Here is a 27820-nt window from a genome sequence, read left to right as displayed (position 1 = left end):
CCTGTGGGCTGACCTATCACATCTCCCCAAAGCTAGTGTCTCCATGAAACCCCAGGTTTTAGGAGTTGGGCCAAGATGCTATTTAACAACTTCCTCTCTCTCATGAAAATGAAGGACAAATGAACAAAAATAACTTCCAAACTACTCACCAAAATGGCAGAAATAAGTAGAAGCATTAAAAGCACTAAGACAGGGCTTCCCTGGTGGCGCAGTGGTTGAGAGTCCGCCTGCCTATGCAGGGGACGCGGGTTCGTGCCCCGGTCCGGGAAGATCCCACATGCCGCGGAGCGGCTGGGCCCGTGAGCCATGGCCGCTGAGCCTGCGCGTCCGTAGCCTGTGCTCTGCAACGGGAGAGGCCACAACAGTGAGAAGCCCGCGTACCGCAAAAAAAAAAAAAAAAAAAGCACTAAGACAAAAGAACCAACTACACAGGACAAACATAAAGGGGTATTTTTCTAAATTTAAAACAGCTATTGACCAAGTTGTACACTTACGATGTGCAACCAAAAAATAAAAAGCAAACAGTAAAACTTTAATTGGACAGCTTGTGGTACAACACTTAAGGAAAGGTTGTAAGGTTAAACGCCTAAAGTTTGAAATTCCCATACAAAGAGTACTTTTAGCCTTTGCCCAATGATCACACAAAATGCAAAGCCATGAAAGAAAAGATGGTAAGTTGATCATCATCAAAATTTTAGAATTTGGGACAAACTTGGACAAAACACACCATGGAAGAAAGTTAAAAGATAAGGTACCTTTGGGGCTTCCCTGGTGGCACAATGGTTAAGACTCTGCCTGCCAATGCAGGGGACACGGGTAAGATCCCTGGTCCAGGAAGATCCCACATGCTCACAACTAACCCACGAGCCACAACTACTGAAGCCCGCGTGCCTAGAGCCCACGCTCCACAACAAGAGGAGCCACCGCAATGAGAAGCCCGCGCACCGCAACGAAGAGTAGACCCCGCTATCCGCAACTAGAAAAAGCCCGCGCACAGCCGTGAAGACGCAGCACAGCCAAAAAAAAAGTAAAATTAATTAATTAATTAAAAAAATTTTTAAAAGATAAGGTACCTGGGAGAAAATATTTGCAACACGTCTAACAAGCTAATAATTAATATTCAAAGTTTTTAAATTGTTCCTACTAATCAGTAAGAAAAATGCAAATAATTCTATAGGAAAAATGAGTGACAGATGTAAAAAGCATTTCACTGAGAAGAAAATGTAAATATCCAGTAAGTAGAAGTAATTATAGTTAACCATACCAGTAATTAGCAAGAGGCCAATCAAAGCAATAATGAAATTCAGTTTCCACCCATCAGGAAGGCACAAATTAAATAGATAATAGGCAATGGTGTGAGGAAACAGATTCACTCACTGGATGGATGGATGTGTGAATCAGCACAGCCTTTTTGGAAAGCAATTCCTCAGAAATTTAAAAGGTATGTACCCTTGACCCATCAATTCTACTTATGATAATCTATTGGTTAAATTACCTTCAGCTTCAAAAGCTAGAAAAACCCAATTCAAAGTGGCTAAAACAATACAAATACTTACTAGAGCACATGATTGAAAGCCCAGGAGTAGTGTAGGATCATGGTTGCTGATGTGATAGTTCTATGATGTCAGCAAGGATCAGCATTTTTTTAATTCTCTCTGAACTGACTTACATAACATAGGGCCAGTTTCCTTCAAGGCTGTAAGATGATTGCCTTTGATGATCAGAATTGCATGCTCGTTCATTTATATCCTGCAAGGAAAAGAATGTCTCTCCCACATCAAATTCTTTCAAGAATGTTTGGGTCGGGCTTCCCTGGTGGCGCAGTGGTTGAGAATCTGCCTGCTAATGCAGGGGACACGGGTTCGAGCCCTGGTCTGGGAGGATCCCCTATGCCGCGGAGCAACTAGGCCTGTGAGCCACAACTACTGAGCCTGGGCGTCTGGAGCCTGTGCTCCGCAACAAGAAAGGCCACGATAGTGAGAGGCCTGCGCACCGCGGTGAAGAGTGGCCTCCACTTGCCACAACTAGAAAAGCCCTTGCACAGAAACGAAGACCCAACACAGCAAAAATTAATTAATTAATTAATAAACTCCTACCCCCAACATCTAAAAAAAAAAGAATTTTAATGTTTGGGTCAACTTGGGAGCCATGCTGTGTCAATCAGGTTCTAACAAGCAACATAGGACACATTCAAATTTAGCAATTTGAAGTAAATGTAATGCAGTTATTTACAAAGATGTGGGCAGAGGACAGCGAAATCCCAAGGCATAGTGCAGAACCCCAGGGCTGCTAACAGTAGGATACACCCTTCACCACCCATAGGCTTGAAGGGACAAGAGGAGGAAATGATTACCAGAACCCACAGAGAGAGCTTTGTGGAGAGGGCCATTTAATAGGAGTTATGACCTTTGTCAAGAAAACGTCAGGCGAATTTGCAGCAACATGGATAGACCTAGAGATGATCATACTAAGTGAAGTAAATCAGACAGAGAAAGACAAATATCATATGACATCGCCTATATGTGGAATCATAAAAAAAAGATACAAATGAACATATTTATAAAACAAATAGACTCACAGACATAGAAAACAAACTTACGGTTACCAAAGGGGAAAGGGGGGAGGGATAAATTAAGATTTGGGATTAACAGATACACACTAGTATATATAAAATAGATAGACAACAAGGACCCTATGCATAGCACAGGGAACTATATTTCAATACTTTGTAATAACCTATAATGGAAAAAAATCTGAAAAAGAATATATATGTGTGTGTATATATATACATATATGTGTGTGTGTGTATGTGTAACTGAATCACTTTGCTGTACTCCTGAAACTAACACAACATTGTAAATCAACTATACTTCAGTTTTTTTAAAAAAGTCAGGCCGGGTGACCCCAGAAGGGAGGAACCAGGGAATAGATACCCTGACCTCACTCCTTCTCTCCATCCAATTTCTTTCCAGTGTCTCTTGAGGGGTAATAGAAGCCATCCAGCATCATCCCAGTCTTCCAACCCTCTGGGTCATGGTCTTCCTCCAGGGGTGAGAAATCTGTATTCTCTATCCGAAGTGAAATATAAAAAATTATCAGCTTCTGAATCATCACAAGTTAGGTCAATGTGGTCATACCCACAACTGAAACTCCTTTTTTTAAAAAATTAATTAATTAATTAAATTTATTTTTGGCCACGTTAGGTCTTTGTTGCTGCACGTGGGCTTTCTCCAGTTGCAGCGAGCGGGGGCTACTCTTCGTTGCGGTGCGCGGGCTTCTCATTGCGGTGGCTTCTTTTGTTGCAGAGCACGGGCTCTGTAGTTGTGGCACGCAGGCTCAGTAGTTGTGGCTCGCGGGCTCTAGAGCGCAGGCTCAGTAGTTGTGGCGCACTGGCTCAGTTGCTCCACGGCATGTGGGATCTTCCAGGACCAGGGCTCAAACCCATGTCCGCTGCATTGGCAGGTGGATTCTTAACCACTATGCCACCAGGGAAGTTCCTGAAGCTCTTTTTTAAGCCATTCCCAGTGTTATTCATATAAAGGGGTTAGAGGAAAAGGCAGGAGTGGGGAAGAAAAAGTTAAGCAGTCAACTGATGCACTCCTTGAATCCATAGCTACTCACTAGGTCTAATTTGGTAACCATGTTGCCTTCTTCTACCACTCATTCCATGTTCCCCCTACCCTCTCCCAGTACCTCAGCTGATGTGCTCCTTCACCGTGAGGGTGAATCGAGCCTTCATTTCTGTGGAATCAGAGTCCTTTGTGTTCTTCTTTATTGGGTGCTGCAGTTTTCCGTTGACTAAAACTACTGGGCAAGGGACTAATAAGACATGTAACAAGACATGCTCCAGGAAACCCCTTAGATTCCAGACATAATCCTGTTTACCCTCACTGAGTACCAGCAGCCCAGTTTTCCCAGAGTAATCAGGATCAATCACCCTAACCAGTAAGGTGACTCCTTTCTTCCTGTTTATTCAGTGACAAGAGGAGCCTAAATCGTTGGGGGCAATCTTGGCTTCTAATTCCTCAGATCTCGTTTCCTCAGATCCATGTTTGTTGGACAGCCTAACATCAGAATTTAGGTGTCAGAGATCACACAAACATTTACTCCTTCTAAAACTGGAGACCATAATGGCCTTCCAGCCTCCTTCACAGTAATGATATGCCGGTGACATGGAGATGATACACGCAAGTCTAAAGGCAAGAAAGAAAGTATTTAAAGTTAAAGAACAGGGGAGGAACTTCAAGATGGTGGAGGAGTAAGACGTGGAGATCACCTTCCTCCCCACAAATACATCAGAAATACATCTACATGTGGAACGACTCCTACAGAACACCTACTGAACGCCGGCAGAAGACCTCAGACATCCCAAAAGATATATATATTTTTTCCTTTTTCTCTTTCTGTGAATGTGTATGTGTATGCTTCTTTGTGTGATTTTGTCTGTATAGCTTTGCTTTTACTATTTGTCCTAGGGTTTTCTCTGTCTGTTTTTTTTTCTTTTTTTGTATACTTTTTAGTGCTTGTTATCATTGGTGAATTTGTTTTTTGGTTTGGTTGCTCTCTTCTTTCTTTCTTTCTTTGTTTTTTTATAGTACTTTTTACATTTTTTTATTTTTCAATTTAATTATTTTATTTTACTTTATTTTTTTTCTCCCTTTTCTTCTGAGCCATGTGGCTGACAGGGTCTTGGTACTATGCCTCTGAGGTGGGAGAGGCGAGCTCAGGACATCGGTCCAGCAGAGACCTCCTGGATCCACATAATACCAAAGAGCGAAAGCTCTCCCAGAAATCTCCATCTCAATGCTAAGACCAAGCTCCACTCAATGACCAGCAAGCTGCAGTGTTGGACACCCATGACAAACAACTAGCAAGACAGGAACACAACCCCGCCCATTAGCAGAGAGGCTACCTAAAATCATAATAAGGTCACAGACACCCCAAAACACACCCCCAGACACGGTCCTGCCCACCAGAAAGATGAGATCCAGTCTCATCCACCAGAACACAGGCACCAGTCCCCTCCACCAGGAAGGCTTCACACCCACAGAACCAACCTTACCCAATGGGGGAAGACATCAAAAACAACAGGAACTACGAACCTGCAGCCTGTGGAAAGGAGACCCCAAACACAGTAAGTTAAGCAAAATTAGAAGACAGAGAACACACAGCAGATGAAGGAGCAAGGTGAAAACCCATCAGACCAAACAAATGAAGAGGAAATAGGCAGTCTACCTGAAAAAGAATTCAGAGTAATGATAGTAAAGATGATCCAAAATCTTGGAAACAGAATGGAGAAAATACAAGAAACGTTTAACAAGGACCTAGAAGAACTAAAGAGCAAACAAACAATGATGAACAACACAGTAAATGAAATTAAAAATTCTCTAGAAGGAATCAATAGAGTAACTGAGGCAGAAGAACAGATAAGTTACCTGGAAGATAAAATAGTGGAAATAACTACCACAGAACAGAATAAAGAAAAAAGAATGAAAAGAATTGAGGACAGTCTCAGAGACCTCTGGGACAACATTAAATGCGTCAACATTCGAATTATAAGGGTCCCAGAAGAAGAAGAGTAAAAGAAGGACTGAGAAAATATTTGAAGAGATTATAGTTGAAAACTTCCCTAATATGGGAAAGGAAATAGTCAATCAAGTCCTGGAAGCATAGAGAGTCCCATACAGGATAAATCCATGGAGAAACATGCCAAGAAACATATTAATCAAACTATCAAAAATTAAATACAAAGAAAAAATATTAAAAGCAGCAAGGGAAAAACAACAAATAACATACAAGGGAATGCCCATAAGGTTAACAGCTGATCTTTCAGCAGAAACTCTGCAAGCCAGAAGGGAGTGGCAGGACATATTTAAAGTGATGAAGGGGAAAAACCTACAACCAAGATTACTCTACCCAGCAAGGACTCATTCAGATTCAACAGAAAAATTAAAACTTTACAGACAAGCAAAAGCTAAGAGAACTCAGCACCACCAAACGAGTTTTACGACAAATGCTAAAGGAAGTGCTCTAGGCAGGAAACACAAGAGAAGGAAAAGACCTACAATAACAAACCCAAAACAATTAAGAAAATGGGAATAGGAACATACATATCGATAATTACCTTAAATGTAAATGGACTAAATGCTCCCACCCAAAACACACAGACTGGCTGAATGGATACAAAAACAAGACCCATATATATGCTGTCTACAAGAGACCCACTTCAGACCTAGGGACACATACAGACTGAAAGTGAGGGGATGGAAAAAGATATTCCATGCAAATGGAAACCGAAAGAAAGCTGGAGTAGCAATTCTCATATCAGACAAAATAGACTTTAAAACAAAGACTATTACAAGAGACAGATAAGGACACTACATAATGATCAAGGGATCAATCCAAGAAGAAGATATAACAATTGTAAATATTTATGCACCCAACACAGAAGCACCTCAATACATAGGCAAATGCTAACAGCCATAAAAGAGGAAATTGACAGTAACAAAATCATAGTAGGGGACTTTAACACCCCACTTTCACCAATGGACAGATCATCCAAAATGAAAATAAATGAGGAAACACAAGCTTTAAATGATACATTAAACAAGATGGACTTAATTGGTATTTATAGGACATTCCATCCAAAAGCAACAGAATACACTTTCTTCTCAAGTGCTCATGGAACATTCTCCAGGATAGATCATATCTTAGGTCATAAATCAAGCCTTGGTAAATTTAAGAAAATTGAAATCGTATCAAGTATCTTTTCTGACCACAATGCTATGAGACTAGATATCAATTACAGAAAAAATCTGTAAAAAATACAAACACATGGAGATTAAACAATATGCTACTAAATAACCAAGAGATCACTGAAGAAATCAAAGAGGAAATCAAAAAATACCTAGAAACAAATGACAACACAATGACCCAAAACCTAACAGATGAAGCAAAAGCAGTTCTGAGAGGGAAGTTTATAGCAATAAAATTCTACCTCAAGAAACAAGAAACATCTCACATAAACAACCTAACCTTATTCCTAAAGCAATTAGAGAAAGAAGAACAAAAAAACCCCAAAGTTAGCAGAAGGAAAGAAATCATAAAGATCAGAGCAGAAATAAATGAAAAAGAAATGAAGGAAACAATAGTAAAGATCAATAAAACTAAAAGCTGGTTCTCTGAGAAGATAAGCAAAATTGATAAACCATTAGCCAGACTCATTAAGAAAAAAAGGGAGAAGACTCAAATCAATAGAATTGGAAATGCAAAAGAAGTAACAACTGACGCTGCAGAAATACAAAGGATCATGAGAGATTACTACAAACAACTATATGCCAATAAAATGGACAACCTGGAAGAAATAGACAAATTCTTAGAAAAGCACAACCTTCCAAGACTGAACCAGAAAGAAATAGAAAATATAAACAGACCAATCACAAGCACTGAAATTGAGACTGTGATTTAAAATCTTGCAACAAACAAAAGCCCAGGACCAGATGGCTTTACAGGCGAATTCTGTCAAACATTTAGAGAAGAGCTAACACCTATCCTTCTCAAACTCTTCCAAAATATAGTAGAGATAGGAACACTTCCAAGCTCATTCTATGAGGCCACCATCACCCTGATACCAAAATCAGACAAAGAGGTCACAAAGAAAGAAAACTACAGGCTAATATCACTGATGAACATAGATGTAAAAATCCTCAACAAAATACTAGCAAACAGAATCCAAGAGCACTTTAAAAGGATCATACACCATGATCAAGTGGGATTTATCCCAGGAATGCAAGGATTCTTCAATATACACAAATCAATCAATGTGATAAACCATATCAACAAATTGAAGGAGAAAAACCACATGATTATCTCAATAGATACAGAAAAAGCTTTCAACAAAATTCATCAACCATTTATTATAAAAACCCTCCGGAAATTAGGCATAGAGGGAACTTACCTCAACATAATAAAGGTCATATATGACAAACCCACTGCTCTCAATAGTTAAAAACTGAAGCCATTTCCTCTAATATAAGGAAGAAGACAAGGTTGTCCACTCTCACCACTATTATTCAACATAGTTTTGGAAATTTTAGCCACAGCAATCAGGGAAGAAAAAGAAATAAAAGGAATCCAAATCAGAAAAGAAGTAGCAAAGCTCTCACTGTTTGCAGATGACATGATGCTATACATAGAGAATCCTAAAGATGCTACCAGAAAACTACTAGAGCTAATCAATGAATTTGGTAAAGTAGAAGGATACAAAATTAATGCACAGAAATCTCTTGCATTCCTATATTCAAATGATGAAAAATCTCAAAGAGAAATTAAGGAAACACTCCCATTTACCACTGCAGCAAAAAGAATAAAATACCTAGGAATAAACCTACCTAAGGAGACAAAAGATCTGTATGCAGAAAACTATAAGACAGTGATGAAAGATTTTAAAGGTGATACAAACAGATGCAGAGATATACAATATTCTTGGATTGGAAGAGTCAACATTGTGAAAATGACTATACTACCCAAAGCAATCTACAGATTCAATGCAATCCCTATCAAACTACCAATGGCAGGGCTTCCCTGGTGGCACAGTGGTTGAGAGTCCGCCTGCCAATGCAGGGGACATGGGTTAGTGCCCCAGTCTGGGAAGATCGCACATGCCGCAGAGTGGCTAGGCCCCTGAGCCATGGCCGCTGAGCCTGTGCATCCAGAGCCTGTGCTCTGCAGCGGGAGAGGCCACAACAGTGAGAGGCCCATGTACTGGAAAAAAAAAAAAAAAAAACCTACCAATGGCATTTTTCACAGAACTAGAACAAAAAATTTCACAATTTGTATGGAGACACAAAAGACCCCGAACAGCCAAAGCAATCTTGAGAAAGAAAAACAGAGCTGGAAGAATCAGGCTCCCTGATTTCAGACTATACTACAAAACTACAGTAATCAAGACAGTATTGTACTGGCACAAAAACAGAAATATAGATCAGTAGAACAGGATGGAAAGCCCAGAGACAAACCCAAGCACATATGGTCACCTTATATTTTGATAAAGGAGACAAGAATATACAATGGAGAAAAGGCAGCCTCTTCAATAAGTGGTGCTGGGAACACTGGACAGCTACATGGAAAAGAATGAAATTAGAACACTCCCTAACACCATACACACAAAAAAAACTCAAAATGGATTAAAGACCTAAATATAAGGCCAGACACTATAAAACTCTTAGAGGAAAACATAGGCAGAACACTATGACATAAATCACAGCAAGATTCTTTTTGACCCACCTCCTAGAGAAATGGAAATAAACACAAAAATAAACAAATGGGACCTAATGAAACTTAAAAGCTTTTGCACAGCAAAGGAAAACATAAACAAGATGAAAAGACAACCCTCAGAATGGGAGAAAATATTTGCAAATGAAGCAACTGACAAAGGATTAATCTCCAAAATTTACAAGCAGCTCATGCAGCTCAATATCAAAAAACAACCCCATCCAAAAATGGGCAGAAGACCTAAATAGACATTTCTCCAAAGAAGATATACAGATTGCCAACAAACACATGTAAATTGATACAGCCACTATGGAGAACAGTATGGAGGTTCCTTAAAAAACTAAAAATAGAACTACCATATGACCCAGCAATCCCACTACTGGGCATATACCCTGAGAAAACCATACTTCAAAAAAGAGTCATGTACCACAATGCTCATTGCAGCTCTATTTACAATAGCCAGGACATGGAAGCAACCTAAGTGTCCATCAACAGATGAATGGATAAAGAAGACGTGGCACATATGTACAATGGAATATTACTCAGCCATAAAAAGAAACGAAATTGAGTTATTTGTAGTGAGGTGGATGGACCTAGAGTCTTTCATACAGAGTGAAGTAAGTCAGAAAGAGAAAAACAATAATGTATGCTAACACATATATATGGAATCTAAAAAACAAAAAATGGTTCTGAAGAGCCTAGAGGCAGGACAGGAATAAAGACACAGACATAGAGAATGGACACGGGGACATTGGGGAGTGGGGACACGGAGAGTGGGAAGGGTAAGCTGGGATGAAGTGAGAAAGTGGCATGGATATATATACACTACCAAATGTAAAATAGATAGCTAGTGGGAAGCAGCCGCATAGCACAGGGAGATCAGCTCAGTGCTGTGTGACCACCTAGAGGGCTGGGATAAGGAGGGTGGGAGGGAGACGCAAGAGGGAGGAGATATGGGGATATATGTATATGTATAGCTGACTCACTTTGTTATACAGCAGAAACTAACACACAATTATAAAGCAATTATACTCCAATAAAGATGTTAATAAATAAATAATCACTCAACTAAAAAAAATGCAATTGACTTTAGCAGAAAGGAAAGAATAAAACTGAGCACATCATTCATAATAGGGATAAGTATTGTTCCCTGAGATTTTATTTCATTTGTTGTTTGTATGTCTGTGCATGTGCTAGGCTGTACTGCAAAATGTATTTCTTCCATTGCATCACAGTAAAAAGAGTTTGAAAAACAAACAAACAAAAACAAAAAATAAATAAAAATTAAAAAATAAAGTTAAAGGACATTTGCTTTAAAACAGATACAGACTCACAGATACTGAAAACAAACTTATGGTTACCAAAGGAGAAAGGGGGAGGGATAAATTAGGAGTTTGGGATCAACAGATACACACTACTATATATAAAATAGATAAACAACTAGGACCTACTGTATAGCACCGGGAACTATATTCAGTATCTTGTAATAGCCTATAAGGAAAAGAATACAAAAAGAATATATATATATATATATATGTTTAACTGAATCACTTTGCTCTACAACCGAAACTAACACAACATTGTAAATCACCTATACTTCTATTAAAAAAAAAAGAATGTTTGCTTAAAGAAAGGTCAGAAGATAATAACGTTTCTACCAAGTCATCTATTATAGTGAAATAACATGGCTAAAGAATATATATTTTTAAATTACTTTCACCTATTTCTGTTTTCTTTAATTAATAGACTTTCATTTAGAGCAGTTTCAGGTTTATAGGAAAACAGAGCAGGAAGTACGGGGAGTTCTCATATACCCCTCCCCACAAGCACCCCCTTATACACACACAGCCTACAGAAGTTCCTTATTATTAAGGTCTTGCATTAGTGCTACATTTGTTATAATTGATGAACCCATATTACATATATAACCATATATAACATTGAAGTACATAGTTTACATTAGGCTTTACTCTGTGCTACACAATTCTGAGTTTTGACAAACACATAACGTCATGTATCTGCCATTACATATCATAAACGATAGTTTCACTGCCCAAAAAATCCCCTGTGCTCCACCTGTTCATCCCTTCTCCCTCTCCTAACCCCAGACACCTCTGATCTTTTCACTGTCTGTATAGTTTTGCCACATTCCAGAATGTAATATAGTTGGAATCATACAGTATACATAGCATTTCAGACTAGCTTCCCTTATTTTGCAGTATGCATTTAAGGTTCCGCATTTTACAGCTTGATAGCTCCTTTTTTTTTTTTTTTTGGCTGAAAGATATTCTTTTGTACTGATATACCACAGTTTTTCTGTCCATTAGCCTATTGAAAGACATCTTAATTGCTTCCAGGTTTTAGCAATGATGAACTAAAGCTACTCTAAACATTCATGTGCATGTTTTTGTGTACAGTGCAATTTCTGGATGATATGGTAAGACTATGTTTAGCTTTGTAAACAAACGAACAAACAAAAACTGCCAGGATGTCTTCCAAAGTGGCTGTACCATTTTGCATTCCTACCAGCAATGGCAGAAATTTCCCATTGCTCCCCTTCCTCAACAGCATTTGGTATTGTGTGTTCCTGATTTTGGCCATTCTAATAGGTGTGTAATGGTATCTCCTTGTTTCAATTTACAGTTCCCTAATGACATATGATGTGGAGCATCTTTTCACATTACATGCCATCTGTATATCTTCTTTGGTGAGTTGCCTGTTCAGATGTTTTGCCCATTTTTAATGGATTGTTTTCATATTATTGAATTATCAGAGATCTTTGTATATTTTGAGTTTAACCTATTTCTTTTCACTTTTGTTAATATGGCCACTAGAAAATTTAAAATTCCATACATGGCTCACATGTGTAATTTACACTGTATTTTTTTTAATTGGAGTATATTTGACTTACAATATTGTGTTAGTTTCAGGTGTACAGCAAAGTGATTCAGTTACACATATACATATATTCATTCTTCTTCAGATTCTTTTCCCATATAGGTTATTACAGAATATTGAATAGAGTTCCCTGTGCTATACAGCAGGTCGTTGTTCGTTATCTATTTTATATGTAGTAGTGTGTGTATGTTAATCCCAAGCTCCTAATTTTTCCCACCCCCCATGTTTCCCCTTTGGTAACCATAAGTTTGTTTTCGAAATCTGTGAGTCTGTTTCTGTTTTGTAAATAAGTTCATTTATATTATTTTCTAAAAATTAGATTCCACATATGAATGATATAATATGATATTTGCCTTTCTCTGGCTGACTTACTTCACTTCGTATGATTGTCTAAGGATGCAGCTGTACTGCCAGTAGAGGCCCAGGTACAGCATCATGAAGGGGCAGCCACTTACCCAGCTCACGTGGAAGGGCCAGGGGCTGGGAGACAGGGCAAAGCAGAACATTTTGGTGTGACACTTTTGACACACTCATTTTGCAACCCTGAAAAAACAAAACATTACATTTCCAGCTTTTTAGAGTGAATTACCTAGTAATATGTGCAACTCACATGCTCATCTAATGGCTTGACTTCCCTCTCCCATTCCCTGATCCAACACTGCGGCCTCGGGGTCTCAGTTTATCACCTGGGTTCCCACTGCTGTCTGTTAATGGTCTGCGGCCCTAGACCCTCACTGATTCAAGCTGTCCTGCTCTCTTTGGTCAGATTTTTCCAAAATACACATCTGTTCTTGCCACTTCCTCCCTAAAACCTTCAATGATTCCCTACTACCTGGACAGTAAAGTTCAAACACTAGCGCAGGTCAGGTCCTAGCAAGGGATAGAGCTTACACTCAAAAGATGCAACTGGGGAGAATGCAATCAAAGGGGTGTTTACAAAAGTGCAGGCAGGTCCCGAGGAAACAGCAGAAGATGGTGAAGCTGCCGACAGCTGGAATCTACTACGCTTTCCAGAGGAAAAAGGGCAAGGGGACCTGGTGTGACCTGACACAGAGAAAGCCGAAGCTGTGATCTTACTTATTGGAACGTAGCCATTGACAATTGGCCCAGGAGTTCGGCAGGGGGGCCGGGGTGGGGTTGGGGGGGAGAACGGGGGTGGGGGGCGGTCGTGCGCTAACCAAACTCTTCCCCTCCCTCTGACCTCCCAGTGCCTGAGCCCAACCGGGAGAGAGAGGACAAGAGACCTCTGAAGTAGCCCACAAGGTCAGTTTCACAGGCACGGAGCATGTAGTGATACGAGGCACGCCCACCTGAGGCTCGGTGGTAACACTTACCACTGGGTTTCCTGACCCAGCCCATAACTGCCCGCCCACCTCAAGGCACCCCTGCTGCAGGCTGCCCACTCACTCTGGCCAAGAAATCCCTCTGCAATGCAGTGCCGATCACAGCACTCCCCTGAGTAAAACCCTCCGTGCTCTCTATCCAGCAAATCCAGACTGTACAGTGAAACCCCAAGACCCTCTTATAAACTGACTCTGCGCACCTCCTCGCTCACTTTACCTTCATGAATGCAAAGGTTTGGTTCAGCACAAACCCCTTATAGAGCATCCTCAGCCACTACCCTCTCTTGGATGCTGCTACAGAGAGGGCCTGGCTGCCAGCGAACCCGAAATCCGTCCTTGTGGTCCCCCTAAAACACCTTCAGGGCTTCCAGGGACCCTGGCTGAGCTAGTGTCAGAACTGTGCCTCCTCTGACCAGCAGAGGGCGCCATGACACCGAACAACGTCGAAAGCACTTTCGGAGGCCACCCCGGGCGTGGGGTTGCGAGAGCTCTGAGCTCGGCGTGGTGCCTGCAGGCAGGACAGTTGTCCAACCCGAGAAATGCGCTTGTCAAACTTTTTTTTTTTTTTAATGCAAACCACGGTTTGAAATACATTTTACCTTGCAACCTAGTACACACATACGCGTATATTTATTATCGAGTTTTAATATTAATCTGTCCAAATCTGATTGCTGATATTTCACAGTGATAAATTCAAAATTAAATAGTTTAACACAATTAAATTTAGTTAATTAATTAAAGTGGAGTTTTGGTCTTTGTACCAGTAAAGCAAAAGTTTTTTAAACTGTTTTTATGTGACTAAAGCATTTATTTTGTGAAATATTCACAATTTTAGTTATTGAATGCGTGGAATTTTCTGTACCTTATTTTCTTGCTGTGTGCTTAATTTTAAAAAATTTTTTCAATGCAACTTATTTTGAGACATTTTTAAAATATAGCTAACCAAAAAAAAATGAAAATCTGAGGCTGTAAAGTCATAAAGGCCTACAGTCTCCTTAAAATGAAACATTTAATTTTCATGTGTTATTTATTTTCTGGGTAGCAGAGTGCGTAACATTTTAGTTCAACCTAGAAAGTTATGAGATTCACAAATCATACACAGTTGTGGGGAAAAATACTTTGTCATAAACTCTTTAACATGTTAAAAGATAAACTGGGCCTTATTAACAATTTTAAGACTTTATCTGAGCAAAAATATCCATCCGAATTGGGCAGCATCCAATCTAGCTGACAGAAAGGAGCACTGAGGAGCTGTACAAAATAAGACTTTTATAGGCAGAAGGGCCGGGGAACAAGGAAGTAAAAAGTCCGGTTTGTTGTTACAAAGTTACTTTCCTTTAGGGGATGACAGAGGTCCACCAGGCAGATGACCTAACTAGTGTTGGTCAGTTGATCCCTGATTGACTGGGTTAAGATTCCATTTCTGGGAGATCTGGGAACACTGATTAAGTGAAACCTCAGTTTGTTGACACAGGCTTAGCATAATCGACTCCATTTTGGGCCTTTTGTCTTGTTTTTTAACAAACATAGTAATTATCTATATTTATATTCATGTTCCAAATAATTATCTTGCTTAGTTTAAATAGCTTGTTTGCATGGAAAGTCATCACAGGCAGCAACAGCAGGAAACAAACCACATGGATGCCTTGTGAGACGGACCTTCCTTTAGTTTCCACAAATGCAAAACAAGAAACAGTGTATTTTATAAGCTTGGCTACAACAGTGTGGGAGGGAGCCACGGAGGAGGCAGTCACAAAAGGATGCCATTAACTGTTAAAAGCAAAATGCTTCTCACAGTGCAGCACCATACCTTTAACCAGCCTGTGCAAAAGCTGTTTGCGGTGTTTGAGACCAACAGAGAAAAAAAAAAAAGGTTCCCCTTTCAAATAATAACTACTAATAGATTGTTAAAGTTTTCATTACAGACTGATAAAAGTATGTAAGCGTGCATAGTTAATACAATAATTGGGATCCCTGAAGAGAAGTTCTTCAAGACAAGCTATTGGGGGGTGAAATATTCAATGAGTCAATAAATGTTCTAAAACAAAGATCTTCTTAGAAGCGCTGCAAAAGTCTGTGTCCTTGTGATGGGGCTGCCGTGATAAAAATGTCACCGTGGCTTCGTTACCGAGGCCAAGCTCGCTCTGCTCGCTGCACTACCGGGCAATAAATCAGAGAAGCCAGGAGAGGGAGAACACGGCAGACTAAAGTCTCAAAATAACCATCTCATCGGGGTTTGGATGCCAGTTTCTCTTATAGAACAGAGAGGGGGAGGAGATGAGGAAGTAAAGTAAAAAGGCTATAAGTTTTGTAAATATCACCTGGAATGGCCAGCCCCGGGGAGGGGATGTGTTAATTTCTTCTTTCTTACAGCCATCCACAGGTGTACTAGGTCGGATGTTTCCCTGAACAAAGGCACTTTGGTTTAACATTCAGGCAGAGGAGCAGGCTTCCCCGAGGCAGGCCATTATGTATAGACAGTATCCTTTTAGTGAACAAAATTAGCTGAAAGCAAAGGTTAAAGTAAAAGAAACAGATCCAACATGCAGTCTGATTCGGCTCTTCTGTGTTACAGCTTTATATCAAGTCCTTTCTGAAAGTACTGAAATTCAGGTATTTGGGGTGATTCCTGAATTCACAGGGAAGAGCTGGCATGTTAAATCTTGCCTAGACAGCTGAATTCCACACCACGTGATGTTAAAACATTGATGTGTCTTACATGGAAACAACCTAAATGTCCAGCGACAGATGAATGGATAAGGAAGATGTGGTACATATATACAATGGAATATTACTCAGTCATAAAAAAGAACGAAATAATGCCATTTTCAGCAACGTGGATGGACCTAGAGATTATCATACTAAGTGAAGTAAGTCAAAAAGAGAAAGGCAAATATATGATACCACTTATATGTGGAATCTAAAATATGACACCAATGAACCTATCTATGAAACAGACTCACAGACATAGAGAACAGACTTGTGGTTGCCAAGGGGGAGTGGGTCGGGGGAAGGATGAGTGGGAGGTTGGGGTTAGGAGATGCAAGCTATTATATATGGAAAGGATAAACAACAAGGTCCTACTGTAGAGCACAGAGAACTATTTTCAGTATCCTATGATAAACCATAATGGAAAAGAATATTTTTTAAAAAAGAATGTATATATGTATAACTGAATCACTTTACTGCACAGCAGAAATCAACACAACATTGTAAATCAACTATATTTCAATTTTTAAAAAAAACTGGTATAAAAAAAAGAAAGAAAATGTTGTTGTGTCTTATAAAACCCAACTGCTTCTGTCCAGTCTGTTTTCAGCTCCTTGTTAAGATATGGGAGCAGAAACCTCTGCTGAAAAGTAAGTAAAAGGAGCCCTTTACCAAGAATGCGTGAATGGTTCAACCCTTATCGTGCCGAATGGATTCTGCTAGTTTAGGTTCTGTTCCTTTTTGTTTTGCGGTTGATTTCTATGACTTACTACAGGTCTCGGCCCACAGTTGATAAGGCCCTGTCTTAGAAATGGAGCTGGGAAGAAAATATAGATTATTAGCAGCTGGCTCTAGAGAGCACAGGGCCCCTCTCACCTCCTCCAGGGTTGGCCGCATGGAGAGAGCCAAGCTTGGAATTAGGAGAAAAATGTCTTTGGCCCATCCTGTCCCCAGGCAAGCTTGGACCCCACCTGTACTTCATGTGTTAAACGGGGGAGTAGTTCCTGCCCCTTTTACTTCTGTTGTTGTTGTAAGGGTCTGACGAATTAAAAAAAGACTTCAGGGGAAAATGCACTGCTTTATATAGAATACAAGCGTATCGTCAGAATCATTCAGCAAGGACCAGCATATCCCTGCCCTGTTCCCGGCACTACCTCTGTGCCTAGTGGCCCTGCGGGTCCCCAGGCTACAGCCACTCCTGGGCACAATCAAATGCACACACAGTCCCAGAGTTAGGAACAGACTGTGCACCCCAGGTCTGTTTCTAAGACAACTGATCAGAGCCACAAACTCTGTGACTTAGCCCGCTCGGTACCGGGCATGGTTCCTGCCACTGTTCGTGATTTGGTACCTAGAGTTATCACACCACAAAATACCCACAGAATGGAATAGCGCCATTCTATCAGGTCACCCCAACACCTTGGCAAGCGGGGGTTGGAGGACGGCTCACCCCGCTTTACCTATGAACAGGTGTGTGCAGAAGCACCTGCCATCAGCCTTTTCCTCATAGGAAGTATCACCTGGACCACACTTGTTCCATCCTTTCTCCACTTATGGACTATCATCTACTCTACCTACATCTCTGGCCATCCTCTCTAAGTGACCAAGAGGACATTTTGATCTGGAAAGGAAGTGACATGCCAGCCCACACAGCTGGGGGAGCTTACTATCAATCTCAAAGTCTTCTTTCATCCTGATGTCACAACAGGCTAAAATAGTGAAACATTAAGACAATAAATCAAAGAAGCTTCTACATGTTACCAAATAAATTTTTTTTCAATTTTCACATATATTAAAAACTTCTCCCTTCTCCTACTCCTTAATGTAAAAACTCCTCTCCTAAGGCTATATTCCAAGGAAATAATCACTCACTGCTGAATTTATAGGGTATATGCACGTGTCCAGCAATGTGAAATCATTTCAAAAATTGTAGGATGTTCATGTCCTCTTTCCTCAACTTTGATGCCAAAAGGGGTCCACTTGGACCCAAATATGTGTTAGCAATGTAGAAGGTACTGGAGAGTTGTAGAAGGCATGGAGAAGGTTTACAGTGTAACCCCCAGGAAACAGCTTAATCACCCCAGTATCCAGTGTCCCTTCTTTGCACCCACTGGCTGGCTTCCCCTTCCCTGCGCTTCCCTCCCCTCCCCCCTTTCCCTCCCCCACCTCGCTCTCCCCCTCTTCCCCCTTTTCTCTCCTTCCATCCTCCACTCCTTTCCTCCAATCAAAATTTCACTGACTCCAGTCTGGTCCTTTCTCACTGAAACCCATTTTTCTCAACTCTCCACTCCCGCTCCTGCCAAATTTTCATTCTTTATCCAGTTCAGAGCTCACCAAAACAAAGGCCGATACAGTACACAGGACAGACCTTCCTTAGAACACAGTTGAATGACCATGTTTTGGCATATTGGTATGATTTAGGGGCTCGCATCCCCCTTGGAAAGACTAACAAGGAATTCTCCAACAAAGATGGGTCTCCCCTTACTAAAAACCCCTATAATGGATGAAAAAGGAAAAGAATTTTCTACATACTTTTACATATTCCGTGGAACGTCATGCAACAATTAAAAACGATCTTATAGAAGCCTACCTTGTGACATGGAAGGGAATGCAAGATACAGTTAGTGACCAAAAAAATTAATTTTTCATGCTTGATTCTATATTTGTAATTAAAAAGAAGTCTATAGATGAAAAATAAAAGTCTAGAAGGATAGACAGTAAACATTCGTACTGATTAAGAAGTAGTGTAGGAGAATTGTTAAGAACGTGGGTTTGGAGTCACAAAAACCTGGGCTACATCCCCTCTCTGACTTATAGACATGTGGCCTTAGAGCAATTTACTCAGCCTCAAAGCCCCTGTTCTTTTATCTGAGTGCTAGGGCCCTTATAAGATTTAGGTGCGATCATACAGAGCATGTATAACACATGTTAGGTGCTCGATAAAAGTTCATTATAGTCATGGTTGTATTAGGTTCCAAACGGTTTATGGAAATTTTTCCTGAATGAACCATCTGTTTGTGTCATCGTGAAACATAGTCATGCTAAAATTTAATCATCAACTAAATATTAAAGAATGTTTACAAGGAAAAAATAAGGAAAATGAAATCAATAATCGAACAGCCAATTGGCTGTAGGGAGAAGTAGGTCCTTGGGGGGTTGATCAAGGGCGGTGTCCCGGAAGTGCTTCACATTTTAAAGATTAGGGGGCCAGAGGAGGCAGAGGGCGATGGTAGTCGGGTCTAAATGAGCATCTGGAAGGAGAGATAGGAGAGGCCACTGCTGCCTGGACTCCCTGGGCTGTTAAGAGAATTTAATGAGAGCAAAAGCCTTGCTTGAATCCAGTCTCACTTGCCGACTTACCTATTCTTTCCCCTTTTCCTTGCATCAAGGCTGTTTTCCACAGACACCTTGTTGTGGGAGTGAACCTGCAGGCACCTCAGCTTCTCCTTCCTCCTTCATCACGGTTTAGGTGGTTTCGTGCCATCGAAGGAGGCTACAATAAAGGTTAGAGAAAGCTAAATATCTTTGTTATCTGCTGTTACATTACTAACCATCCCAAACTGAGTAGCTTAAAATAATAACAACCATTTATTTTGTTCAAAACTCTGCCAGGTGGACAGGGCTCAGTGGGGACAACTCATTGCTGCTCCAGGCAATGTCAGGGGGCTTAGCTGGATGGAGGATTCACATCCAAGGCTGGCACGTTGGTGCTTACTACGGATCAGGAACTCAGCCAGGGCTACTGGCCAAGGGCTATTGGCCAAGGGACCCAATTCCTCTCCACGTGGCCTCTCCTTGGGGCTGCTTGGGCTTCTTTACAGAATGGTAGCTGGGTTCCAAGAGCAAGTATCCCAACCTACAGAAGAATGGAAGAAGAGTAGAAGTTGGTAGTCTCTTAAAACCTGGGTCCAGCAACTGGCAATACTTCAATTCTGACATATTCTATTGATCCATCAAAGAACCTGCACCGATTCAAGAGGAGCGCATGTAAATGTCATCTCTCGATGGGAGAAACGTCAAGGAACTTGCATTCATAGTTAAACTATCACAGTCTGCCTCTTGGCCATGATTATTTCAACTCCTCCCTTATGCGAAATACACTTATGCCCTCCCAAGGGCCCCAGAAGTCTCATCCAATGAAGACATCAGCTTGCGGTCCAGGACTTCATCATCTAAACCAGGAAAAGTCCAACCTGTGGGCCAATTCTGGCCAAGCCCACATGTTCCATGGCTCTTTCCCAAGTTCAAGGCCAGCAGTAGCTGCTCGAATATTTTAAATAGCACATCACTCTGACTCTGATTCTCCTGCTACCTCTTTCACTTACAAGGACCCCTGTAATTACATTTGGTTCACCCAGAATCATCTTCCCATCTCACGACCCTTAATCACATCTGTAAAGTCCCCTTTGCCATGTAAAGTAACATAGTCACAGGTTCTGGGGATTAGGATGTAGACATCTTGGGGCCATTATTATTATATATATTAGATTATATACATTAAGTCCTCATTTTATTTTTTTACTTCTCTGTCCCTTTCAGTCCAAGCTTTTATCATTCCTTTAAAAACGTTTTGCATTGTAGCAATGTAGAGGTAGTGGATTAAGAGTTACAAACTATTAGGTATAAAATAAGCTACAAGGATATAACATACAGCATAGGGAATATAGCCAATATTTTATAATAACTAAAAATGGAATATAACCTTTAAAAATTATGAGTCACTGTATTGTACACCTATAACATATATTATTGTAAACCAGCTATACTTCAATAAAAAATTTTAATAAAAAATAAAGTCTATGAGAACAAAATTTTCAACCATCGTATATATTATATATATATACACGTACATATATGTACATGTATATATAAAATTCCAATGATCTTCCTTTTAAGTAACTTGGAATCAAACTATAGATTGATGTTCGATTAATACTTGTAAATCAATTAAATTCTTCTCTAACGGAAAAATAAATTCAATAACAAAAGTTTAAAAAAACATTTTGCATTCGCAATTGATAATCAATTCAACTAGACAAAAAAACACACCTACGTTTCCTTTCCAGATGGCCCATCTACCTTGCATTGCCTGTGAGGCTTCTGTGGGACAAGACCTTCAAGTTTCTTAAAGGACCTGCCAGGTACGCCCTTCAATCCTTCTAAGGTTCAATTTCCCACATTACCTTAGGCAACAGTTTTGCTAAACTTCCCACCACAACATAACACACATCATTCTTTTCTCCGGCTTTCAGTCGCATTTTCCTCACTGCCCTTCACGCCCTCATGAGCAAAGACTTCCAGCTTCCACCGGCCACCCAAACCCAAAGTCAGGGTCACATGTTTTACATTTTAGTTACTGGAGCACCTCTCCTGATACCAAAACCTCTTCTAATTATCTATTAACGAACCACCATAACCAACCACCGCAAAACTTTGTGGCCTATTTTGTTCACAATTCTGCATTATGGACAGGGCTCAGCTGAGATAGCGACTCTGTTTCATGTGGCTTGGCTGGGCCTGGAGGATGATTTTCCAGCAGGTCACTCGTTCTGCTCTCATGTTGGTGTTAGATATCAGCTAGGAGCTCAGCTGGGGCTTTCAGTAGAGCCCCAATTTCTTTCCACGTGGACCCCTTAGTGGGGCTGCTTGGAATTTCTCACAGTATGATGGCTGGCTTGCAAGAACAAATATTCCAAGAGACAGGAAGTACAAGCTGCCAGTCCCTAAGACCTGGAAGCGGCTGGAAGCAGACACAGTTCCACTGCCTTCTATTGGTCAAGCAATCACAGCGCCCACCCAGAGTCAAGGAGAGGGCGCATAGACCACACCTCTCAAGGAGAGGAATATCAAAGAATCTGCAGTCATCTTTACTTTGCCCCACCAGCGAGCTGTTGACTAATTGTTGCTGTCATAATTTCACATCTACCCACTCCCATCCACTCCCATCCACCATCCATTCCAGATGAGCAACAGTTCCTGGTGGTACATAAGACACACCAGCACACCGACATCCACTCAGAGCTGCACACACGGTGCATCCCTGGCCCAGGTATGTGGTCCTCACTCCTGGTTTCTGGAACACCCCCTCTGGGCTATGGGCACCAATGATTTTGGCCCTTCTCAATCCCCTAGATCAAGTCTAAATCGTCTTCCTTAGCATGGACGAGGGGCTGGAAGAGTACTCATTGTGGACCTGCATGGACGAGGGGCTGGAAGAGCACTCATTGGCTTGGCCTGGCTGGGTTGGTTTTGGGGGGTTTGTTTTTCACTGTTTTTTTTTTCACAATGCTCCTCCTTATGTTTCTCTAACTATTCGTAATTTCATTCCTAAGACCACTCCAAGCAACTTGCTCCAAAGAGCAAGAACAGATATTTTCTCCCAGGAGGCCCTAAAAATCAATGGGTTGTTAGAGATACAGTGGGAGGGAGAGAATGGAGCTTGAGAACATACATGCCTTGGTGTGTCCTGGTAGGGTACCACTGACGTCACTCACTCTATTCCAGGGGATACAATGACTCATTTTGAAAACAAATAGAGAATTAGTCTTAGGAGAGTGCTTTTGGTCCCACTGCTTTGAGCATTCTTTGCTAATGGAGACAGATCCCAGATGACTGAATGTAGCATTTTTCTAGGTGGATCTGTGGATATCACCCGATTGGATACCATCTAAAGATCTGTTGTGAATTTCATTACCCTTGTGAGCCAATTCTGTCCATAACTGGATATCAGTCACCTAAATGTCTCCAAGTTCTTCAGACGATTGGGGTCATCTTTTTTGCAATGTTTAAATAGGAATTAACTTAATCCCCTACCCAACATATGGTGGAAACCCAATTTCCCCTACCCCGTTCCCTAACACCTCAGGAATACCTCTCGTCGTCACCGATTTCTTATATCCTCTGACCTCTCTCATGGTTCACATATTTCAATTGGCTCCTATGTTGGTCCCAAACTGACCCAGAACTTTGGTTTCCTCTAAAAAAAAAAGGAAAAAGAGTTGCTACTGGGTGTTACTAGCCCTGTAGTTAGCAAACTTGGCTTTAGAAATACCAGCAAGCCTTAGATATCCTGATGGTGAGTCTACTCCCTAGATCAATCAAATAGGAATTTCTGAGGGTGGGACACAGGCCTTCGTATTTTTATTAACTCCTTTGGGTATTTCAGCTGAGAAATTCTCAGCTAGCACAGTGCTTCTCAAACCCCAGTGTGCATGAGAACCACCTGGGGATCTTGTTAAAATGCAGAGTCTGGGGCTTCTCTGGTGGTGCAGTGGTTAAGAATCTACCTGCCAATGCAGGGAACACGGGTTCGAGCCCCGGTCCGGGAAGATGCCACATGCCACGGAGAAGCTAAGCCCGTACGCCAAAACTACTGAGCCTGCGCTCTAGAGCCTGCAAGCCACAACTACTGAGCCTGCGTGCCACAACTACTGAAGCCCGCGTGCCACGACTACTGAAGCCCACGCCTAGAGCCTGTGCTCTGCAACAACAGAAGCCACACCGCAACGAAGAGTAGCCCCCACTCGCCACAACTAGGGGAAGCCCACGCACAGCAACGAAGACCCAACACAGCCAAAAATAAAATAAATCAAATAAATAAATTTTTTTAAAAAGTAGAGTCTCTTTCTGGGGTTGGAGTGGGGCCCCAGATTCTTCATTTCTCATAAGCTCTCAAATGATACTGCTGATCCGCAGACCACACTTGAAGTAGCAAGGGGTCAGCACACACGGGGGAAGACAACGGTCCAGAAAACAATCTTCACCCTTCCTGGTAGACGTCCATCAGTGACACCGCCATCAGGAACTTCTCAGACGCCATCTCCTCCAGTCCCAGCTCCCAGTCTTCTCTCTCCTTTCATGTTTCTTGGCCTCCCTCAATCTCTAGGCCCCTTGCCTTGTCCTTCTCAGGATGCTTGTGGAAGTATCAGACTTTCCCTTGTTTATTGGATGGATCAGTCTAATCCTCTCCATCTCCCAGCACATCCCATCCCCATTCTACGAGCTTTGTTTCCACACCTAAATGCACTGTCAAAAGGATTGACTAATCCCAAAGCAATATGACCTCCATCTTCTCAACCAGAGGTTCCCAAACTTCTCAGCTCACTGTGCCTTAGGGTCTCAGGAACTTCTACAAAGAACCTCTAAGACAAAAAATAACAATATATATATATATATATATACACACACACACACACATATGCCTGACAGTTCTGTTTATTAAGTAGTCAGATTGATACAACTTAATGGAATTTGCATACACAGGTCTAACCCATGTTCTTGTTTCCCTCAAAAATTTAAAGTATCCCGTGGCATTGACACATGTACACTATTGATACTATGTATAAAATAGATAACTAGTGAGAACATACCGCATAACACAGGGAACTCTACCTAATGCACTGTGGTGACCTGAATGGGAAGGAAGTCCAAAACGGAGGGGACGTATGTATGGCTGACTCATTTTGCTGTACAGTAGAAACTAACACAACATTGTAAAGCAACTATACTCCAATAAAAATTAATTTTAAAAATAAATAAAGTATCCCATGGCACTCCTGTGAGTGTGGTGAGGTGCCCCAGGGCACCTTGGTGAACACTTGGGGAACCATGTTTCTAAGCTAATAATTGGGATAAACGCAACCTCCAAATGTCCTAGGAAGGTAAGAAAGCCTTGTGGCAATGATTCTGTCTGATCCAGATGGGGCTGAATTTGGTTAGTAAAGAGAGGCTCTCTGGGCATTTCTTTCCTACCACAAACAGGCCAGACTCCACTCTCTTCTGTAGCCAAGAGAGTAACTTTCTAGATTCATCTCCCAGTGGGATTCCCAAAGGACTCTGGAGTTAGAACCATAGAAGAAAGAAAATAAGGGCGGAAAAGTAGTTCCTATCCTGGTAACAACTGTAAATATGACTCATCTCATACCAGAAAATCTAGCAGGGGAGCTCAAGTGTTATTAGGAAGCTGTATTACCTGACAGTGTAGACTGTTTCCAGTTAGGAGCCCAACCCTACAGCACAGTGATTCTCAAGACTGGCTGCACATTAAAATCACTAGGGAGCTTTCAAAAAATACTGAAGCCTGGGCCCTACCCGAGACCAATGGAGTCAGCCCCTGGGGAATGGCACCCAGATCTATCATTTTTAAAGCTCCTCAGGTGACCCCAAAACACAGCCAGCGTTAAGCGCATGGTCCATGGATCTACTGCCTTGGTATCACCTAGGAACTTGTCAGAAATGCAGCCTTGGGCCCCATTAAACACCTACTGAATCAGACTGCACTTTAACGAGGTCTCCAGGTAATTCACGTGCTCATTAAAGTTTGCGAAGCTCCTCCAGCCACAGACAACCACAAAATTCTGGTACTTTCTGAGATCTCATCGAACGTTTTCTGTGTACCATGTCTTTGGGGGCCCAGAAATCTTACATAACTTACCGTGTCACCCTGCAAGTTGGTGGTGGGCCTGAGATGAGCACTGCTGTCTGGTGACCTCCCACCTGGCATTCTGTCTGATGGGAAGCGCACTGGGAAGTCTGGATTTGAGCTCCATGGCCCTATGACCTTGGGGGCCTCTCTCAACTTGTTTCTTTATCTTTATCTTTATAGAAGATTATCTTTATCTTTATAAAAGGGGCTAAAAATACTCACCCAGTGTCCTTTGAAGTTTCATGGTAAGGATTTGCTGAGTCATGCATGCAAAACGGCTTTTACACTGTAAAGTGCTGTGGAGATCCAAAAGAGGATTAAGGTTGTGTGTGTGTGTGTGTGTGTGTGTGTGTGTGTGTGTGTGTGTCCCCCACCCCAGGCCCAGGCCCACACAAGAGGCAGGATTGTAAGCCTGCTCTGCTCCAAGGCACTAGAGGTGGAGCTTCTTAGAGCCTTGCTACTCAAAGTGTGGTCCGTGAACCAGCAGAATCCCCTGAGAACTTGTTGGATATGTAGAAGCTCAGGACCCACGAGACCTACTGAATCAGAATCTGCATTTTAGCAAGAACCTTCCCCCCAACCGCCCCCGCAGTGATTCCTGGGAATCCTTCCACATGGGAAACACAATATGGCAAGTGGCCAAAAATAAATTGTCATTTGACAGGCGCACCACCGAATTACCTCCCAGGGCTACAATCTAAATAGAATTCCATTGTGAATTGAAATGATCTGGTGCTGCGACATTAAAGCAACATTCCCAAGTAGAGATAAGGCAAGGTCCTGTAGGCATTAGGGCACTAGGTGAGGTTTCCTAGAGTAGGGTCCATAACCAACATCCCCTGATCTTTGCAGGTCCTGAGTTCCCTTCACCTCTCCCATTGCATTAATTCTCAGCTTGGGTGATGTCTTCTTTGGATGGTAGCTCAGACATGAACATTGACCATGAGTCCCGTGAGGACTAGCATGAATCCCAGCCAGACCTGGAATGTAAGCAACCTCTACAAATTCATCATGGGCGTCAAAATTGGTTCCCAAACAGGAAATGGGTTAAATGCTATCTATGGAAATGGTTTTTCCTCTGTCTAATTTGCCAGAGAACTGGACTCTGGGACTCTCTCTAGCACATTAAGTAGACAGGGACAATTCCGGAAAGTGGTGGAAAGGGACATATTATGATTCAGGCCTTCAGTCCTATCATGAGTAGACACAATTTTCATACATACCCTCATATAGAAAGCTTTAAAGCACTGCTTCTCCAATCAACTGGTTTGCAGCTACTAAACTCCCTACTCCACAAAAAAAAAAACACGAAAAACTAGGAATGAGAACCTTCTTGTTGAAAGGCTTACTGAGAGCTCCAACCCCAAAGTCAGAAAGGGGATCCCCTTTTTGGTCTAGCTAAGTCACCATTGGTAAAATCTCTTGTAATTCCTCACAGAATATTTTGAAAAAATGGCTCTGAGAAGTCCCATTTTAAGGAACCAGACTTAATAGTATTCAATCCAGAATCTCCCCAAATTATTGGGCACAGAACCTCCTTAAGCGCATTAATGTGTTTCTTTGTGAGTGTTTTGCAGATTGTCCTTTGGAAACTGCAGAAATTAACAATGAAATCACCCCTAAGCCAATGAACTCAAGTCCTAGGCTAATGGCGTTGCATTTGCTAACTTGCTGTCTTTGACTCCTACTGTCAGCACGAGGTGCCCTGGCATCAGACCTCAGCCTTTCTTCTGTAGTTTCTGCCTGCTCAGGTGATCTTCCAAGGGGTCTTAGGATGGGAAGGAAGGGTGGTAGGTAGCTAAGCCTCCCCCTAGAAGTGGGGAAATGTCTCCTGGGGGCATCTAAAACTGGGGGTGGGTGGTTGGAGGTGACACCCAGCCTTTGCACTTTCTGCTTTCAGAGAATTAGCCTTTGGGGGAAGAATAAGCCCAGGAAGTTGATCCAGGACTTGGTGCTGGTGAAGGACAAGAAACTCATATTTCCTGACAAGTGTATACTAAGTTCCAGGCTGAGCTCTTTCCACAAGGGAAAGGGAAACTCCCATGACAACTTTACTAGTAAGGTATTGTTTCCACTTTTCCGATAAAGACAGATCATCAAAAGTGTGAATATAAGACACGCAGCTAGCAAGTAGCAGAGACAGGATGACCAGCGGGTCTGCCGCCTCTAGGTC

At 41.6% G+C, this 27820-nt stretch overlaps 2 long non-coding RNA genes across 2 annotated transcripts; one reads left to right on the top strand and one right to left on the bottom strand.

Annotated features, from left to right (window-relative positions):
- Positions 1–308: 308 nt before the first annotated feature.
- On the bottom strand, positions 309–26548 carry LOC113632132 (uncharacterized). The gene is made up of 6 exons (XR_003437699.1): positions 25870–26548; positions 23095–23199; positions 19939–20079; positions 19584–19716; positions 1557–1749; positions 309–341 (listed from the first exon to the last, which is right to left on the bottom strand). It is a non-coding gene; the product is annotated as an uncharacterized LOC113632132 (long non-coding RNA).
- LOC113632133 (uncharacterized) lies at positions 19631–22374 on the top strand. Its single transcript, XR_003437700.1, has 3 exons — positions 19631–19727; positions 21290–21364; positions 22186–22374. It is a non-coding gene; the product is annotated as an uncharacterized LOC113632133 (long non-coding RNA).
- Positions 26549–27820: the final 1272 nt, after the last annotated feature.

Source organism: Aethalodelphis obliquidens, unplaced genomic scaffold, assembly GCF_003676395.1.
Source record: "Aethalodelphis obliquidens isolate GAN/ISIS:26980383/991018 unplaced genomic scaffold, ASM367639v1 scaffold35, whole genome shotgun sequence".
Taxonomy (NCBI): Eukaryota; Metazoa; Chordata; class Mammalia; order Artiodactyla; family Delphinidae; genus Aethalodelphis; species Aethalodelphis obliquidens.
This window is presented reverse-complemented; position numbering and strand designations above follow the sequence as displayed.